Genomic DNA, 6794 nt, shown 5'->3' on the forward strand with positions numbered 1-6794 from the left:
AAGCTATCAGGATGACTTGAAAATTGCAGGCAGGTGTGTTGGAGCAGGCTGGAACTAGCAGGATAGTGAGTGGCCAGGACCAGGGTTGAAGACAGTCACTAAATAAATTAATTATTGAAATGAAATTGGTAGGGCAACTGTTCTACCTTTTTTGAGGTCTAGATGAATCATAAAAAATTGAGTGAAGGGATATGACAACAGTCAAACAGAATACAGGTAATAAAGTTTGAGAATTATGGTGCTTGGACGTAATGAAACTTTTATGATTCTGGGACCGTATTCACAAAATATTTTATCTTACTAAGAGTTCTCCTAAATAGCAGTAAAGTTTAGGTAAAACTTTAGAGACCAGTTTTCACTAAGGAATGGGGAGAAATCTTAAGCTAAGAGAAAGGGTGGTGTTAACCACATTGCTATGGATGACGTCAACAAGCTTATTAATTATGCCCACTGTGATTGGCTGATGGGTCTTTGTCAGTCATTTAATCATAGAAATATTGTAGAACAAGTTATCATATGAAGCCTATGAAGCATTCCTAACTTTGACTTCAGAAGATGCTGACGTTTGTTTCAAGTTGGATTACATTAATTGATCATTTTTAAATAACTGTTTTTGTTGTTCCCAGCACAGTTAAGCAGGTAAGTATTATTCATTTCTTTGTGAAGTTGAATATGTTGTGCTTGGTTGGGTATCGAGAACACAACTTGTTTTTTTCCATTTTAGAACACCACCACTCGCGCCCTGTTTTCTGAGCTGTGCACACATCCGACGCATGCACACAAAATGTCGCCTCTCATATAGTTCAGAAAAATACACTCAAAATTATACCAAAATACTTTGTCTTAAGTGAACATAAATAGTTGTGAAAGATAACGTGTTTGTAATAGATGCATTCAGTCTTAAAGTGACAGCAGCCTAATAACCCTGCTGCTGTCTGTCACTCATGTTGGTCAAAGGAACTAAAAAAAAATCACATACTGTTCTTGACTAAACTTTAATGAGGATTAATCTATATTTTATTCATGAAAATAACTAATTATGCAGTGTTATTTTACATTTGATTTCAACTTTGTTCAATTTATAATTTGTTTATTTGTTCTTATTACTGACTGTTTAATTGTCTTTAATGATGTTTAAACATCACAAAAGACAAAAGTTCCTTGCGTAGACAGGCTTCTGATTTTTGTTCACGGTACACAGTGTTCACGGTATTTTTAACTTTAATGGAATCTAAAAGTTAAGAAATTCAAAACAATACCCAACCCTACTGCTTCCATTTTTATTTTACAGAATATAAAATATCCAAATGCCTTGGTGTCCTTTGTTGTTATTTGTAATATGATATGACTATTTATGTAACAACAAGGGAAACAAGGGTTTGATTCTCAAAGTTTCACAGTCATGCTTTCTTCAAATGCATTTTACAGCTACCCTTATGAGTGTTGTTAGTAATTTGGCTGTACATTTACAGATTTATCCAAACAAACAAACAAAAAACATCCAGAAGGAAATGGGGGGAGGAAGTGTAAGTCATTTAAAAAGATTAAAAAAAAACATTTGACACAGCTAATGCAGTTTATAAGCTTCATAAGTTGCATAATTCACATTCATGCAGTTGTTGTTTGAATTATTTTCAGTCTATTCATTTCATTCAGAGGGTCATGAAATAATATAATTTCATAAGATACACTAGCAATTTCAACCAAATAATAGACAAATATTTCCATATAAAACACTTTAATATCAGTTCTTTGTCTTACAAATGAACAAATGTAAAGGACAAAACAATTCTCAAACATTTTTTAATAAATAGCATCTACAGCACAACACTGTAGATGTAGTGTAGTGTAATTAATTCTTTGTATAACAAAGGTTCAACACTTAATATTTGTGAAAACACAATCCTCTGCCTCATTCTCTGCGTAAAAATAAATCTAATAAATGTATAAAAATAACCAAATAATAATTACATTACATTAATAATTACACTAAATTACATTAAAATTTCTCAAAATAAAAAAGAAACCATAAGCAAAAAATAATTTTACCTGATAAAATGGCACTGCAGTTGCCCAGTGTTAAAAGGTTTCAACACATGAAGTCTCTCTTAGATGGAATGCATAGTTTGCCCCAGTGTCCATGAACACTTGAGGTTTTCGGGGGATCTTAAATGAAGATTACGGTAGACCCATCAAACTGAAAAGGCATTTGGTGCTTCTCTAAGATATGTGCAGAAGGATTTTTCTACTATTACAAGGGCCACATCCCTGCAGATAGATGGAATAGGATCACTCACATCATCCACTACTGTAAGGCTTCCAACAGTCATGCTCTTGATACGCTCTGTTTCAGAGTATGTGTGCTTTATTAAAAACAAAGACAAGATTTAAAATTTGTTTCTACACACAGACTCAGAGCAAACATTACTTACATTTGAATTTTATGCCATTTTTGATAAAACATCTCATGTCAAATGCATGTCAAATTTATCACGCAGTTCAAACAGTGTTGTTCTGATGCTGTTTAAAGTTGTGTGTGACAGGTAGCGGTTGCTGCTTCCTTCAAATGGCAAATAAAAAAAATATATAAAACAAAAAAAAACCCACAAAGGGTTATCTTTTTGTTTCCAAATTCTTCTGTATTTTCAAGAAATATAAACAAAGCTTTGAGTCCATTTCTTTCCATCTCTTGTTCTCTAAGAATATCTTCTTATTTTCTTCTTCCATTTCCTGCCATTGCTGCCTGTATTCATGGTATTTATTGCATTTAAACAAGACATGTTCTACATCTTCCTTGGTTTGACATCTTGTACATAATCCATTACTCTTCCCTATTGTCTGCAATGTATCATTCAATCCAGTATGACCTAATCTCAGCCTTGAGTATACTACTACTTCTCGCCATATTTATCCTTTTTCCTCCTACTTTTGCTTGGTTTATATGATGATGTTTAGCTTTAGACTCAGACTCCCATTCTTTTTGCCATATTTGCATTATTTCATATTTAATCTTGGCTTTCATCTCTCCTTTTCCCATTGAAATATTAATTTCTACTTGCTCTTCTCCCAATGCTTCTTTTGCTATCTTATCGGCTTTTTCATTACCTTTGATGCCATTATGTGCTGCACTGAACTTCAATTCCTAGATTTCTAATATTTAATAGTATATGTCTAGTTACTCAAACTGAAATACTGCTTTCTAAACTTTGTAAGGCTGCCATTGATTCTGTACATATGACTGATTTAATTGGTTTATTTTCTTCTATCCATCTTAAGGCTGCAATTATCCCACACATCTCAACTGTAAAAACAGAAAAATGGTTATTTAATATTTAATTTAAATATAAATCCCTATGCCACAATGACCATTTTTGTTCATCTCTCCTTTTCCCATTGAAATATTAATTTCTACTTGCTCTTCTCCCAATGCTTCTTTTGCTATCTTATCGGCTTTTTCGTTACCTTTGTTATGTGTGCTGGAACCCAACAAAACTGAACTTCTATTCCTAGATTTCTAATATTTAATAGTATATGTCTAGTTACTCAAACTGAAATACTGCTTTCTAAACTTTGTAAGGCTGCCATTGAGTCTGTACATATGACTGATTTAATTGGTTTATTTTCTTCTATATCCATCTTAAGGCTGTAATTATCCCAGACATATCAACTGTAAAAACAGAAAGATGGTTATTTAATCTATAACCCAATTTTTTTGTTAAATTCTGGAATATAAATTCCTATGCCACAATGACCATTTTTGTTTTTTGACCCATCTGTAAATATTTTAAGATATCCATAATATAATGAAGACAAATATATTTGGCAATATTTTGCAAAACTTTGACCATCTTGGTATTCTCTTTTCTCTTTTAGTAATTCTCTGTAAAAACAGAAAAATGGTTATTTAATATTTAATTTAAATATAAATCCCTATGCCACAATGACCATTTTTGTTTTTTGACCCATCTGTAAATATTTTAAGATATCCATAATATAATGAAGACAAATATATTTGGCAATATTTTGCAAAACTTTGACCATCTTGGTATTCTCTTTTCTCTTTTAGTAATTCTGTATCGATGTCTGAAATAGGGAGCATCCAGGTAGGAACTTCACTAGCTACTGCAGGGCTAAACACAAATTCTTTAATTCCAAATTGTTCTGCTGTATTATTTATATTCCAACAAAACCTTTGGATTTTTTATTATATTCCCAACAATCATTTAATATTGATGCAGCTGGATTGCTATTACTTTGGTGTTTAATGGCGGATGGCATACAACTTTTAGGTGCATCACCGCCACCTACTGATTAGGAGTGTGGATCAGGACCGTAATCTTCACTAAATTCTATTATATAATCCCGTGTCCTTTAAATAATGCATTAAAAATTATTCCCCAAAATGTTGGATTATAGTTTCCTCATGTCTATTTCTTCCTGTTACTCTGTACCAACAATTCTTTGAATGCTATAAAACCATCTCCGTTCTTTCGTCTTCCCAATATTTCTGCCATCTATTCTTCACATGTTGCTTGATTAAACACTTAATTTCACTCTTACCATACTTTATCTGCATATCTATGTATCCTTTCTTTGTTGCTTCCTTTGCATATTCGTCTGCTAACTCATTTCCTTGTACTCCCACATGCGCTGGTACCCAACAGAAAGCTACATAAATTCCCATCATCTGGGTCCTATATATTGTTTGAAGAATCTCAATCATTATATCTGCTCTGCTCTCTGAAGGACATGTTTTAATTGTAATTAAAGATGAACTTGAATCAGAACATATGAGTGTCCGCATTGGCTTATTTTCCTCCACCCATTGCAATGCCAGTAAAATTGCAATCATTTCACCAGTGTAAATTGACAAATTATCTGTGATTCTTTTACTGACTTTGACATTAAATTCTGGGATACTAAATGCCACACCTACTTTGTCTTCCATATTTTTCGATGCATCAGAATATATTTGAACATAACCATAATAATTTTCATGAATGTACTTGATTTGAACTTATCCTTATTTTCCTCACTTAACAATGTCATATCAACCGTAGGTTGAGATATTAACCACAGAGGGATTGTTGACCACGGAACTGTAGGGCTTATTGGAGTTTCACCAATTTCCATTTCTTTTACCACTCTAGGCACTTCCCATCCAAAACTTTCGATTTCTTTCTTTCCGTTTTCCCAGAAAGGTTTTAGAGCTACCCTAGCTGGGTGTTCTTGACTATATCCTAATATATTGACCCAATATCTTAGTGACAGTTCAATTCTTCTAAGATCTAAAGGCATTTCTCCCATTTCAATCTGCAAGGCTGCAGTTGGTGTAGATCTCATCGCCCCCGTACATAATCTTAATGCCTTGTACTGGATTTTGTCCACCTCTTTTAACACACTATTAGCAGCAGATTGATACACTATACTCCCATAATCAAATACAGATCGTATCAAACCCGTATATATACTTCTTAGAGCCATCCTCTCAGCCCCCCATTCTTTCCCCACTAAACATCTCATAACATTCATTACCCTTTTACATTGATCAACTATTTTTTGAATGTGTATTTTAAACGTGAGTTTTTCATCAAACCATATACCCAAAAATCTACTCTTTCTATATCTTGACCATATAATTTCAATTTGACCTCTTTACTAATCCTACATTTTGAAAATAATAAATTTTTTGTTTTTTCAACAGAAAATCTAAAACCCCACTTATATGACCACCTTTCTACTTCTGTTATTGCTTCTTGCACTTTCCTTACAACAAACTCTAAATTCCTCCCTCGTTTCAAGATTGCACCATCATCTGCATAAAGAGAAATTCCTATTCCTTTTTCAACACTTAAAAACACATCATTAACCATAATAGAAAATAATAAAGGACTAATTATACTCCCTTGTGGTGTTCCATTTTCTACCTTTATTATCTCTGAAAATTCTTTCCCAATCTTTACTTGAATAGATCTTCCAAATAGAAAACCTTTAATCCATTTTATCATTTTTCCTTTAACTCCTGCTTTTCTCAATTTAATTATTAACCCTTCTTTCCACATCATATCATAAGCTTTCTCGATGTCAAAAAATACTGCCACTACACTTTCTCTATTAGCCTGAGCTCTTCGTATTTCATGTTCCAAACATACTGTAGGGTCCATAGTACATCTACCTTTTCTAAATCCACTTTGATAATTACAAATATTCCCTTTAGTTTCCATAAAATATGTTAGTCTCTGATTTATAATTTTTTCCATTACCTTACATAAGTGCGAAGTAAGAGAAATTGGCCTGTAATCACTTGGACTTTTACCTTCTTTCCCAGCTTTACGTATTGGAACTACTACAGCTTCTTTCCAGCAACTAGGTAACTGTCTCTTTTCCCATACCTTATTATATAACTCTAAAATAATACTTTTTGATGATTCACTTAAATTTTTTAACATTATATAGCATATCTGATCTTTACCCGGCGCTGATAACCTAGTACTTCTTAATGCACTATTTAGTTCTCCTATTGTTAATGGCAAATTAAGTATATCATCTACCTCTATATCTTATCTCCCTATATCTTAAAACTGTTCCCTCTCTTCCTTTCCTCCCTTCTTCGTTGACATTATCCGAACTATGGATTTTGACAAATGTTTTTATGATCATTTCCGCTTTCTCCTTCTCTGTCACAGCTGTGCCTTCATTATTTATTAATGTAGGATATCTAAACTCTCTCCTAATTCCATTCATTTTCCTTATCATGCCCCATACTTTATAAATATCTGTTTCTCTTCCCACTG

This window comes from Sinocyclocheilus anshuiensis, unplaced genomic scaffold (genome assembly GCF_001515605.1).
Source record: "Sinocyclocheilus anshuiensis isolate Anshui unplaced genomic scaffold, SAMN03320099.WGS_v1.1 scaffold708, whole genome shotgun sequence".
Lineage (NCBI taxonomy): Eukaryota > Metazoa > Chordata > Actinopteri > Cypriniformes > Cyprinidae > Sinocyclocheilus > Sinocyclocheilus anshuiensis.